A 14681-nucleotide genomic window follows, 5' to 3' on the forward strand; every position below is an offset into this window, starting at 1 on the left:
AAGAAGAATGGAAGCAAATATACCATCAAACTCCTCAATACAAATACTGGAAGCTGGGAGAAAATGAGGCAACGCCTTCAAGTTTTTGATGGAAAATACTTTCTTTCCTAGGATCCTGTATCCACCCAAACTATTGTGTGTGAAAATACAATAAAATTATTTTCAGAAAAGCAGGAACTCCAAATATTTGTCTCCTATGCACCTTTTCATTGGAAGCTACTAGAGGATATGATGCAGCAAAAAGAGGAAGTAAGCAATAAAGAGGAAGGTATGGAGCTCACAAAGCAAGGAATCTACTTGGGGAGGCAGCAAGGAAAGTCCCAGGATGAAAGCAAAGCGGCCAGGAGCGATCAGCCAAGATTGCAACAGGATCATGGAGGGTCCACAAGGGAGAGGTTGCCAGGGGAAAAACAGAATGATTTTCTGATATATTTGATAACTCAGGAAATCATATTGTTAGGCAAATGACAGATCTGAGAGTCAGATGGGAAAAAATTAAGAATAAGTATATTTAAAAGAAACCCTGAGCAAATGCAAAGGAAAAAAAAAAAAAAAGAGGCAATATTAACTCCAGGAAAAAACAAAAGTGCAGACAAGAAAGAACATCATAGCACACAACTTGCCTTAACATGAACAATATTTACCTAGTTATAATAATATAACCACCACAGATAAATCAACGCAACAGATTGTGACCTAATGTAATGAGAGAATGGAGGAAGGGGAAGTGCTTTGAATGGGTTGTTAGTAAAAGAGAGCTAAATTCTCATCAGTATGTCAACCGATAATGTCTTAAAACTAATATATCAACAAATAGCAAGGCAAACATTATTTAGACCTAGTGAAAAAGAACAGAAGAAATAACAGAAGAAAACAAGGTGAAAAAGAGGTTGTTTTGTTTGTTTTGTTTTTTTTGTCTAGTTTTTTTTTTTTTTTGAGATGGAGTCTTACTCACTCTGTCGCCCAGGATGGAGTACAGTGGCACGATTTCGGCTCACTGCAACCTCCACCTCCCAGGTTCAAGCGATTCTCCTGCCTCAGCCTCCCGAGTAGTTGGGATTACAGGTATGCTCCATGTCTGGCTAATTTTTGTATATTTAGTAGAGATGGGGTTTCACTATGTTGGCCAGGCTGGTCTCAAACTCCTGACCTTAAGTGATTCACCTGTCTGGGCCTCCCAAAGTGCTGGGATTATAGGTGTGAGCCACTGCGCTTGGCCTGAAGAAGAGTTTGAAGTGACTGCCTCTGGGTATCAGGACTAAGGGATGATGATGGCTGGGTTGAGGAGCGATGTTTTTCTTACAAGCCTATTTTACTTTCTTATTTTTAATTTTTTAATTAAAAAATATAATAGAGATGGGGTTTTGTCATGTTGCCCAGTCTGGTCTTGAATTCCTGGACTCAAGCGATCCACCTGCCTTGGCCTCCCAAAGTGCTGGAATTACGGACATGAGCCACCATGCCTGGTGTATTTTGCTCCTTTGCATGACTCATGCATTACTTTGATAAAAAATAAAACTAACTAACTAAAAAAAAACAAAACACATGTCAGTCATTGGAAATATGGATAATGCATTTAAGTATGAAGAACAAAATAGTTATCTTCAGTCTTTGCACACACACCACGTTCCATCTTTTGCAATGCTTGTGAGTCAGCTCACCCCTTCCTAAACTGAAACTGCTGACTGTGTACCTGGCTCTTCATGGATATCACCTTGATTAATCTTCACAGAAGCTCAATTAGGTGGTTTTATTACTCCCATTTTATGGATGAGAAGGTAGGATCAGAGCGTTCAATAATAGAGTGAGATCTCACAGCCAATAAGTGGAAGAGCAGAGATTCCTACTCAGCCTCCCTGAACTCCACATCATCTGATCTTAATTAAACTAGCAATCATCCCAGCTAACGTTTATTAAGCATAGCATCTAATCGAACCAATTATATTCCTTGCTTCCCGAGCTCCAAATCTTCCTCTTTATTACTCTGTATCTGTGTGTGTGTGTGTGTGTGTGTGTGTGTGTGTGTGGAGAGACAGGGCCTCACTATGCTCTGGAATTACAGATGTGAGCCACTGTGCCCAGCCTCTTTATTAATTTAAGCCATCATTTTGCTGGAACTTATACTCGAATAGCTGCCTCTGAAAAGGCATATGGAGTTGCTATTTGCCAGATATTGTGCTAAATGCTCCATGTGGATTATCTCATTAAATACACAAAACAACACTATGAGGTAAATACTCCTACCCTCCTCATTTTATAGAAGAGGAAACTGAGGCACTCACAGAGAGTTCCAGCAACTTGCCACATGTCTGTCTCATCTCTGTATCCCCAGGAGAACTTAGCATGGAGCTATACTCTTAGTAGGTGTTCAATATATATATTTGTAGAGTGGATAAATACAAATAAATATCAAATCTTGAATAAAATAAACATTAAGATTCCCATTGCTTCAAACCCAGGGAGTCCTCTGGAAATGAGCTGTCTTTGGGGGGCAGAAACCTCTTTTTGCCAAGAGCTGCCCCAGTGCAAAAGCTCTGCAACCAGGAGGAGATAAACAGTCAGTTAGATAAATGCATCTCTGGTTAATTGATTTGCCTGCATGATTGGAGTGAATGGCTTGATATGCAGGGTTTAATTATTCCAATGAAACCTCCACTTAATTGAAAGGGCTTCTAGCAAAAAAAGGGAAAGAGATTATTTAAAAGGACAATCTACTGCCCATGAGAAAGGACTGAGGAGACATGGATACATGCCCGGACTCCAGCTATACTCAGTGTTTACAGCCCTGAAATGAAAGCTTGATGGAAAAGAGCCAGAATCATCCCTTCATGTACCACCTGCCCCATCCCCTTCATTCCTACAAAGAGGGCACTTGCAGAAGCAGCTAGAAAATTCCCCCTGCAAGACGATTCCCTGGTATCCCAGTTAACTTTTTAACCTCTGTCTATCTCAGCTCATTCAACCAAAATTCTGAGATGATATTATTTCCCATCAATTAACATGTGTTGAACAATCAGCAGAGCTTCACTGGTACATATTTTGAAAGTAGCAATTATTTTAAATTTGCTGTGGTGTGGCAGGCATTGCCAGCTGCTGGCCCAATAGCCATTCTCTCTTACTTATTAACAGATCACCAATTTTGTCTGGGGGCATTACTGTACCCATCCAAAAACCTGTATTTCCAGCATCCCTTGCAGCTAGGTGGCTATTTGACACCACTCTGGCCAGTGAGATGTAGGTGGAAGTTTCTGGATGAGACATACAGGAAGGCTCTTTAAAAGGAGGCAGATTTCAGATGAGAAGAGCCCTTTACTTGTTCTTCTCTTCCTACCTGGAATGTGGGTGTGATGCCTGGAGGCATAGCAGCTATTTTGTGACCATGAAGATAAGGCCATGCTCTAAGGATGACTGACTAGGATGCTACAAGAACCTCAGGTCATTGATGGCAGCTCTGGACAGCTAACCTTTGAGTTCTTGGTCCATGAGAAGAGTAAAATCCCTAGCAGGCAGAAAATCTGATTCAGTTTCTATTATTTGCAGCTGCAAACAGTCCTAACAGATACAAGTGCCACACACAACCCACACTTTCTAAGTCATATTGGTCCTGGCCACAGATCTCTGAGCACTGAAATCAGAGCAACTCTCTTATCGATCTATTCCTTCCCATTCCTTTCTCCTAGAGACAAAACCAGAGTTGGCAAGTGGTCAACAAGAACTAAGTATTTAATACCATCCATATCTAAAGTGCTGCGGCAGACAGACACAAATGGTGCGGCTCTGAGGGGTGAGCAGTACCACGAGGAGATAAGGATCGCCCAGGAAATTGTAACTCAGGGACGACACCCTCAGCCATTGGTTTAGCCATTCCCAGCTTTCAGCGTGTAGGCAGGACGATTTATCTCACCTGCCTGCTGTGGCACTTTGAATCCCCAGAACACCCCTCACTGTGCAGTCAATGCCGTCACTTCTCCAGCCTCTGCCTTATCCCCTGGGCTGCATCTCCCCCCGCATCAGCTCTCACTCTTCCGTATACACCCAACCTCCTCCCCATGTCACGTCACAGCCGAGCTTCCTGGTCACCGTCCCCGGCAAGGCCTAGCCCCTCAATCCAGAGCACTGCCCGCCACCCCAAGCATCCCCTTGGGCACCAGCCTGCCTCTAATATTCACACCTGAAGCTCCACAAGGGGCAACATCATTTTTAGCTGACTCAGGCAAAAGGCCAATGGTTCCTGAAGATGAAAATGTCTCATCTTGATAGCTTTTTAGGAAAGGCGAGAGCATCAGTAGGAAGTTAGAAGGGGCTCGTGTGCCCTGAACCCAGAGACCAAGGGCACCACCACACATCATCCCCCAGCCCCCCGGAATAAATCCACGCTTATTCTGCAGTGGCTTCAGATCTGTACCAAGACCATGAAATGTGGAAGGGCACACACCCCTTGTATTCCCAAAGGACACTGCTTCCTGGGTCTCCTTTTTTCTAACATCACTGCAGAAAAGCTTTTGATAGAAGCCCAATTAGGAGTGACAGATTTAAATTGTTCTGAAATGCACATCAATTCATCACGTCCACTTTTTATGAGCATTGGCCCCATCTGGATTTCAGGTCTGTGCACAGGGCTGATTGACAGCTCTGATGGCCACCAGGAACCATGACGGGACCACTCAGCCAGACCCATATCCCAGAGTGAGGTCACCCTCTAGGACTCCTGTCAAGTCAGGCTTGCTATAGGACTGGCTGGGGGGAAACCCTGGCCTTGATAATGAAATACGCTTCTCTCCTGCTGTTGCCTTTGAAGCCTGGTCAGCAAATCTGCCTTCCCCACAGGAGACTGATAAGCAGTTGCAACCACCAGCTGATTCCAATTCAAGACCTCTCTGTGCTTTCAAGGATGGGCTCTTGGCTTCACCTGTGCACTGGATGGAATTTGTTTCATTGCTGTGTTCTTCAGTGTCTTGGCTGTCATTTTATTGTCTGGGTTGGAAGCAACTCGGGGAGCCCATTGTCCCTCTTTGGGTTCTCCATGTCAGTGTCATGACTTGTTTGGGCCATGCTATCCAGTGTGGAGTAGGTTTTTAATAAATATTTGCTGAATTGAGTGCTCTGAAATTTTATGATAAAAACATTCCGTGGTCACAGAATTACATTCAGTATCAGTCCACCAAGAAGAATGCAGTGAGCTTAAGTGCTGTGATGGGCCCGGACGGCCACTCTGCAGTTTCGTCTAACTGCTCCAGCGGAGTGAAGACCCTCCCTTCATGTCACCTGTGTGCTGGGCACAGAACAAAATTCTGTACCACGTCTTTTTTAAATTTTTAATTGTTTTTACAGATGGGGTCTTGCTCTGTTATCCAGGCTGGAGTGCAGTGGCATGATCATAGCTCACTGCAGCCTCCAACTCCTGGGCTCAAGTGATCCTCCCAGCATTGCCTCCCAGAGCACTGGTATTACAGGGGCACACCACCACCCCTGGATAACTTTGTTTTTTAAGAGATGGAGGTCTCCCTATGTTGCCCAGGCTGGTCTTGAACTCCTGGCTTCAAGGAATCCTCCTGCCTCGGCCTCCCAAAGTGCTGGGATTTCAGGCATGAGGCAGCCTTCTGGGCCCAGTTTGTGCTTCTTACCCTCTTTTGCCCTTGCTGGTTCCTACACCTGTTGTGAATTCCCTGGAGGAGGCCTCATGTGTACCCATCGGCGCCTTTCCAGCACGGCGCCTGGCCCTCCTTTGTAGAGTGACTGAATAAACAAGTCTTCTTCCAGCGTTTAGCAAGGAGACTTGACACAAAAGCAACGGCAAGGTGGGATACAGAGCCTGTGTTTTTGTGCATCCATTAAATTCGGGAGGAGGAGAGGTGGGAGGAAATTGTGTTACTCTTTGGTTTTGGGAATTCAAGAGACAGTTTGGAAGGCGTAAAATCAGACACGGGACAGGCACTGCCGCAGACTTGGCCATTAGCAAGCAAAACCCTGCCCCTGGGAGCCCTTGGGGCTGGCATGTGAATGTGTGGGGTGGGTCCAGCGCCCCGAGAATCTTCTCAATGAGAGTTGGGCCCTTGAGTTTTATAGAAAAGGTCACCAGGATCATCAAATGAGTCCCACTCAGAGAGTGGCCAAGAACCAGAGGTGGAAGAGTCTGTGGGAGTCACAGTCAGACCTTAAATCTTCCTCATTATCTTCTCATCTCACTCGGCTGGCACTAGAACCCCCAAGGAGCCTGCGACAGGGTTAGGCCAGGCCGAGCCGGATGCCTTTGGATGTCAACCCCGGGTAAGTCCGCAAAGCATGGTAATGAGGATATTCCAGAGAGACTGCGAGGGGTCCCACTCACTCACTCACTTGCACATTCTGACTCGCGCATTCACTCCCACTCACTAGTTCCCTCATTCATTCACTCATTCATTTACTCACTCACCCATCCACTCACTCACTCATTCATTTACTGATCCACTCGCTCACTCACCCATGCACTCATTCACTCACTCATTCATCCACTCACACATCCACTTGCTTGCACATTTACTCACTCATTCACTCACTCATCCACTCATTCACTCACTAACTCATTTACTCGCTCATCCACTCACTCATTCACTCACACATCCATTCACTCATTCATCCATTCACTCACTCACTCACTCACTCATTCACTCACTCACTCATTCACCCACTCACTCACTTGTCCATTCACTCACGCATCTACTCACTTATCCACTGACTCACTCATGCATTCACTCACCCATTCACTCACTCACTCACTCATCCACTCACTCATCCATTCACTCACTCTCATTCATTCACTCACTCATCCACTCATTCACTCATGCATTCACTCATTCACTCACTCACTCACTCATTCACTCACTCACCCATTCACTCACTCATCCACTCATTCATTCACTCACTTATCCATTCGCTGATTCACTCACTCTTGCACTCACTCATGCATTCACTCATCCATTCGCTCACTCATTCATCCCTCACTCACTCATTCTCTCACTCACTCACACATTCACTCACTCATTCATTCACTCAATCATTTACTCATTAATCCACACACTCACTCATCCATTCACTCAATCACTCATCCACTCATTCATTCACTCATCTGCTCATTCATTAATTCATTTACTCATTCATTCATTTGCTCACTCACTCACTGACTCACTCACTAGATTCAAAAAGCATTCCTAGATGCAGAAGGCAAAAAAATGGAAGAAACTTTGACTGTGAGAAGATTCGGGGAACGAAAAATGGTAAGTAAGAATATGCCACACATGACAAATACAGGAGGTTCAGAGCTGAGAAAAAGAGGCAGGGAAAGAGAAACTCGGAAGAAAGATGGTGAAAACGGCCCCCAGACTCATTGGAAGAAGAAAGAAGTGGCAAGAAAGACTGGGGCTGAGGAGCAGTGAGAAGGAGATTGGAGGAAAGAAGGCAACCTGGATCCCAGCCCAGTCTGGACCGTATTTTAAAGTCAAGCATTAGCTCAGAGAATGCAAATCAGAACTACAGCAGAGTGATTTACCAAGGGAATGCAGCGTGATCACTCGGGTCACTACCTGCAGCTCAAATGAAGTTATCTCCAGGGCCCAGAGCTGGCCCTGGCCGCATCACAAGCTTCCTTTGAGAGTCAGCAGGCAGCGGGACACACACCAGGCACCTGCCGCTGCCTTCTGCATTTATAAGACACTCAGGAAATACACTTAGAATCGACGCAGCGATCAATTTAAAATGCATTTCTAGTTGTGGGGCCATCTATTTTATGAAATACCCTGCAAACGGATAAATGCAGCAATGCTTCGAAACACATGCCCAGGTGTTTGAAAGTACCTTTGCCAACTTTTTCCATCAGCTAGAAGGTTGGTATTTTTTTTTAAACGCAGATTTCAGGTTTTCTTCCATCGTGACAGGGATGTGGTGGTGGAGGCTTCTGCCTCTAGCTTTCTAATCCTCCCATTCTCATCCCAGGATCCACCAAGAGGTGCAGTCAGGGCAAGTCGCCTCAACCACAGCAGAAGAGCCCAGGGTGGGGTTTGCATGTCTTTCCCTGGAGCTTCACAGGGCTCCCAGCTCTTCCTTCTAGAAAGGTCTTCAGGTCTGGTCAGCCCAAGTTTCAGGAAGCAGCTTTTTTTTTTTTTTTTTTGGCATGGTGGCTCATGCCTGTAATCTCAGCACTCTGGGAGGCCGAGGCGGGCGGATCACCTGAGGTCAGGAGTTCACGACCAGCCTGGCTAACATGGTGAAACCCCATTTCTACTAAAAATGCAAAATACTAGCTGGGCATGGTGGCAGGTGCCTGTAATCCCAGCTACTAGGGAGGCCGAGGCAGAATTGCTTGAACCCGAGAGGTGGAGGTTGCAGTGAGCCGAAATTGTACCATTGCACTCCAGCTTGGGCAACAAGAGCGAAACTCCTTTTCAAAAAAAAAAAGACACTTTAAATTTTGTGTGTGTGTGTGTGTGTGTGTGTGTGGCAGGGTCTTACTCTGCCACCCAGGCTGGAGTGCAGTGGTGCAATCAGAGCTCACTGCAGCCTTGACCTCCTGGGCCCAAGTCATCCTCCCACCTCAAGCCTCCCCCAGGAGCTGGGACTGCAGATGTACACCACCACACCCAGCTACTTCTTAAATTTTTGTATTTTAAAGATGGGGGTCTTACTACGTTGTCCAGGTTGGTGTTGAACTCCTGGTCTCAAGCCTCAGCTTCCCCAAATGCTGGGATTGCAGGCATGAGCCACCATGCCCTGCCAGATCTGGGTTTTATTTAGGTCTTGGACTTCCTTATTTTAACCCAAGGTGTTCAAGGCTTGAGGTCAACATGCACTTTCTCATCTATCAGGCTCAGTGGGCAGATTTCCAGGCAGCAGAAGAAAAAGAAGTGGGGTGGTTTTTGAGGGCTAGGCTTGAGTGACTTTGTTAAAATGAGAGTCTCTGAGGATGCCTTCTGTTGTAGATTTAGAGAGTTGGGTGGCCAGGGTTCCACAGGCTGGGAACCCACAAATAAGGAAGCCATAACTCCTGCACTCGGGAGGTTCAAATATTGTATGTTGTACTTGTTGGTGTGAAGTGACATTGTTCCCTCCAAAAAGGGGTGTAGAGGAAAGGATTGCAGGAATTCTAATCAAACAGAAAGGAAGTCAAACAAACAAACAAACAAAAAAACCAAAATCTTTGCATAAAGAGATAAAAACGGCAGTTCCCCTCTGTGTTCTAGTAGGAAGGATGTGGTCCTGCAGTTAGAGAGCCCTGGGTTTAAACTTCAGTTCTGCCATTTGTTGCTGTGTGGCCTGGGGCATGTTACTTACCCTCTCTGAGCCCCCTTTTATTGGATGAGTAGCACTAACATCTTTCTTTTTTTTTTTTTTTTTTTTGAGATGGAGTCTGGTTCTGTCGCCCAGGCTGGAGTGCAGTGGCACTATCTTGGTTTATTGTAACCTCTTCCTCCTGAGCTCAAGTGATCCTCCCACTTCAGCCTCTGGAGTAGCTGGGATGACAGGCATGTGCCACTGTGCCTGGTTATTTATTTATTTATTTATTTATTTATTTATTTATTTATTTTTGTATTTTTCATAGAGAATGGGTTTCGCCATGATGGCCAGGCTGGTCTTGAACTCTTGGCTGCAAGTGATCCACTGGCCTCAGCCTCCTAAAGTGCTGGGATTCCAGGCATGAGCCACCGCTCCAGGCCACGAGTAGCACTAACATCTTAAGGCTACTGTGGCACGTACAGTGGGCAATGCTACTTAGCTACTCAGCCCAACCCTGTCAGAAGCTAGCAGCAAACTCAGGATAGAAACAAGAAGTTACAACCTATTCTTCCTGTCAATTACCTCCATTCCAAGCAGAATTTAGAGAAAAAGTTCAAAGATTTACCCTCAGACCTTCTGTCTGGGCTTCCGATTGGAAACTCATCCAGCCAGTGGTGTTGGCATCTTTCTGTGTCTTCCAGGTTCCTCTGGGCAGGGACACACCTCATATTTCCTTGTATACCCTGGCTTAGCAAGTGTCTTCTATAAATCGGCATTTCATACTCATCAAGTGATTGGTGTCCAGCGGCCAAACGCTGGCTTTCTTTCAGTCATTACAGCTTCTTCTCTTCAGCTGATCAGTCCTCTACCTCCCCACGTGTGGGGAGAGCTTTCACCGTGACTGCTTCCCGGTGCCTGCTGTTCCCACCTAGATGGTTCCGCTGTGCCTGCAGTTTGGAGGTACGTGCCAATCCATCTTGCACTCCCTATCACTTATGGGTTAGAAGCCTAGCATAGATGGCCCTCTGATTTCTAACCTACAGGGTGCAAACTGTCTTTACCCGGTGAAATGCCGACAGGCCAGCTGGCCGTATGTCCCACCAGGAGAGCTCTTCATTTGCCAGTGTCCCCAAACATCAGTGTTATGGCAGCAACAAACATATCTGCCACCTGCTCCCACCCTGGGCAATTTCCAGACTCCGAAGGGCCTTCTTCACCATCAAAGCCAGTCTATTCTGCTGGGCACCATGGCTCGTGCTTGTAATCCCAGCACTTTGGGAGGCTGAGGCGGGAGGATTGCTTGAGCCCAGGAGTTCAAGACCAGCTTGGGCAACATAGTGAGGCCCTATCTCTACAAAAAAATAAAAAAATTAGCTGGGTGTGGTGGCATGTGCCTGTAGTTCTAGCTATTTGGGAGGCTGAGGCAGGAGGATCACTTGAGACTGGGAGTTTGAGACCAGCCTGGGCAACATAGTGAGACCTTGTCTCTACAAAAAAAAAAAAAAAAAAAGTAGGCAGGCATGGTGGTATGCACCTGTGGTCTCAGCTACTCAGGAGACTGAGGTGGGAGGATCACTTGGGTCCAGGAGGTGGAGGCTGCAGTGAGCCGTGATTGCATCACTAGACTTCAGCCTGGGTGACAGAGCCAGATCCTGTCTCAAAAACAAGAAAGTCCATTCTGTCCACCGGGGTGTTTCTGGAGTTCAGTCATGTTTGTGGGATATTGATAACCCCATACCAGTCATCATTTTTTGGGATGATACTCGTCACTCTCTCATTGTGTAAGGGAATGAAGGGTGTATGGTAACTTCTTTACCAGTTGACCTTCAGAGGACACATTCCCGGACAACCAGGGTACAATATCTCTGTGCAGTGGGTGTCTGCACACAGTGGGCACTCAGTCAACCTGAGAGCAGGACGACAGAATGTCTCAGTAACCAAACCCACTTGCTAGACATGCAGGCGGACATTGACAGCCTCGGAGGGGAGACCGCCATGGTGCAGGAGAGCTGGGAAGCCCCCATCTCATGTTTTAGACGGTCATGCTTGGGCAGTCTGTGACCTCACCAGGATTACTCTAGGCTGTGGCTGAGCTTCCGGGAAGGAAAATGAATAATTAAGACGCTGGAGATGGAAAACTTCAGAACACAATAGAGATTTTTAGTCTTAACCAGACAGGAAAATAAGTGTCTCAGGCTAGGTACAGTGGCTCACACCTCTAATCCCAGCACTTTGGGAGGCCAAGGCGGGTGGATAGCTTGAGTTCAGGAGTTTGAGACCAGCCTGAGCAGCACAGGGAGACCCTGTCTCTTCCAAAAATACAAAAACAAGTTGGGTGTGGTGGTGCACACCTGTAGTCCCAGCTACTTGAGGAGGCTGAGGCGGGAGGATCGCTTGAGCCCGGGTGGTTAAAGCTGCAGCAAACCATGATTGCACCACTGCACTCCAGCCTCGGTGACAGAGCAAGATCTTGTCTCAATAAAATACAATAAAAATACAATAAAAGCAGCTTCTCAATATTGAAGCACATTTGCCCATTCCGGAAAGGGTTCTCGAGAGACCTCCAAAGAGTAGCCCCACCACCTCTCAATCCCCAGGAACTGACGACCCAGTGGGGCAGTTTCCAGATTCCTGGTTTGTCTGATTTCGCCTTTTACTACGTGTCTTTTGTTTTTGATTTTTTGTTGAGATGAAGTTCGCCCAAGCTGCAGTGCAGTGGCGCCATCTCGGTTCACTGTAACCTCTGCCTCCTGGGTTCAAGTGATTCTCCTGCCTCAGCCTCCTGAGTAGCTGGGATTACAGGTGCACGCCACCACGCCCAGCTAATTTTTGTATTTTTAGTAGAGACAGGGTTTCACCATGTTGGCCAGGCTGGTCTTGAACTCCTGACCTCAAGTGATCCACCTGCCTTGGCCTCCCAAAGTGCTGGGATTATAGGCGTGAGCCACCACGCCCGGCCTCTGCTGTGTGTCTTATGGTAACATCACCATTTACAGGAGGCATTTCTAGAAGAATAAAGCATGAAGCCTATATCCGGCGCTCTTATTATTACAATTATTATAACAATGAGTGTCTCCATCTGAGGTTAGACGGGCACAGAAATGGAATTCAAACCAGTCGGATTTCCTATCTCGGAGAATTCTGCCAAAGAGATGCCAGGGGAGCCCCTGTGTTAGAGCGCATTAATTGAGCACCACTATGTTGGGAGCAAAATAGGTTTGTGCATCCAATTAAATGTGGGGCATCTGAGAGGGAGAAAGATGGAGAGACAGCAGGATTCAGAAAGGGTCTCTTTACTTATAATTAACTACAAAATAAATAGCTCTCTCATGGAATGGGGCCCTCTCTGTTCCCGCCACCCCTGCAGCCCACGTTTCAATTAGCTCTGTGTTATTCGGGTCCCCTATTACTCCAGATAACTCAGGACTGGCTCTAATTAATTGTTACAATGTACTCAGGAGCAGAGCCAAGCTGCAGCTCGGGAAGGCTGGTTGAAGCTGCTCTTTTCCTCTAACCGGCCTCCTGGAAGGGCTGCTCCTGGCTTGGAGCTCCACTTTCACCAATAAGACAGAGCTGCCCTGTGGGATGATGAGGGAGAGGGGCTGAGATACTTGGAGTCTGCTTTGTTTGCTGCATTTGGTGCTGAGTAAGGTATCCCCTTTTCTCTCTGCCCCGCTCCCTTCTCAGTCCCTGAAGCCCTGAACCCTTCGTGCCAGTGACATTTAAAAAAGACATCAGGCCAGGCGCAGTGGCTCATGCCTGTAATCCCAGAACTTTGGGAGATGGAGATGGGTGTATCACTTGAGGTCAGGAGTTCGAGACCAGCCTGGCCAACACGGTGAAACCCCATCTCTGTTAAAAATAAAAAAAATTAGCCAGGCGTGGTGGCGGGCGCCTGTTGTCCCAGCTACTCGGGAGGCTGAGGCAGGAGAATGGAGTGAACCCAGGAGGCGGAGTTTGCAGTGAGCCGAGATCGTGCCATTGCACTCCAGCCTGGGTGAGAGAGTGAGACTCCGTCTAAAAAAAAAAACAAAAAACACCAATAACAAATATTAGCCAGTCGCGGTGGCATGTGCCTGCAATCCCAGTTACCGGGAGGCTGAGGCAGGAGAATCACTTGAACCCAGGAGGCAGAGGTTGCAGTGAGCCGAGATGGCACTACTGCACTCCAGCCTGGGCGACAAGAGCAAAACTCCGTCTCAAACAAACAAACAAACAAGCAAACAAAAACCCCATAGAAATTAGCTGGGCGTTGTGGCGGGCCCCTGTAATCCCAGTTACTCGGGAGGCTGAGGCAGGAGAATCACTTGAACCCGGGAGGCAGAGGTTGTAGTGAGCTGAGATTGCGCCACTGCACTCCATCCTGGGCAGCAGAGTAAAACTGTCTAAAAAAAAAAAAAAAAGACATCTTATCCATAGAATGGAATATTATTCATCCATACAAAGGCATGAAGAAGCACTGCTGCTTGCTACGGCACAGATGAGCTCAGTGAAGGAAGCCAGACACAAAACGCCACACATCATAAGATGCCATTTAGATGAAATGCCCAGAATAGGCAAATCCATAGAGACAGAAGGCAGGCTGGCGGGTACCAGGGGCTGCGGGGAGGCAGGGATGGAGAAGGGAGTGAGTGTCAATGAGGACAAGGTTTCCTTTTGTGGTGATGAAAGTGTCTTAGAGCTGGATAGAAGTGGGTGTTGCATAGCATTGTGAATGTACTAGACACCACCAGATTATTGATTTTTAAAATGGTGACTTTTATGTTATATGAATCTTACCTCAATAAATAAATAGAAACAGGCTGGGTGCAGTGGCTCACGCCTGTAGTCCCAGCACTTTGGGAGGCTGAGGCAGGAGGATTACTTGAGCCCAGGAGTCTGAGACCAGTCTGGGCAACATAGCAAGACCCCATCTCGGGAAAAAGTAAAAAGATTAGGCAGGCATGTGGGGCGCGTCTATAGTCTCAGCTACTCAGGAGACTGAGGCGGGAGGATTGCTTGACCCAGGAGTCTCAGGCTGCAGTGAGCTACGATCGCACCATTGCACTCTAGCCTGGGCGACAGAGAAAGACCCTGTCTCAAAACCAAACTAAACTAAAATAAAAACAGCTACAATTTTTTGAGCCTAGGTGAGCAGGGGCCAGGCCCCAAACCCTCAGTGACTCGAAGCCCCAAACAGCCTGGGCAGGAAGCTACGATCATCTCTGGTGAAGACCTGAGACTTCCCAGTCTGGGGGAGGGGACACCAAGGGATGAGACAGGTTATGGGGAAGCTGGGACTTGAGCCCTGCGGGGAGGCCGTGTGCTTGTCATGGGAGACGACAGTTCACGGGGGAATTGCAGGAATGACTTTTTTTATTTTTATTTTTTTTGAGACAGAGTCTCGCTCTGTCACCAGGCTAGAGTGCAGTGGCATGATCTTGGCTCACTACAAC

General features: G+C 47.0%; 1 protein-coding gene across 9 annotated transcripts in view; it reads right to left on the reverse strand.

Moving 5' to 3' along the window:
* Positions 1-14681, reverse strand: part of CARD11 (caspase recruitment domain family member 11) — a 138924-nt gene that overhangs the window by 59438 nt on the left and 64805 nt on the right. The window lies entirely within an intron of this gene.

This window comes from Macaca mulatta, chromosome 3, assembly GCF_049350105.2.
Source record: "Macaca mulatta isolate MMU2019108-1 chromosome 3, T2T-MMU8v2.0, whole genome shotgun sequence".
NCBI lineage: Eukaryota > Metazoa > Chordata > Mammalia > Primates > Cercopithecidae > Macaca > Macaca mulatta.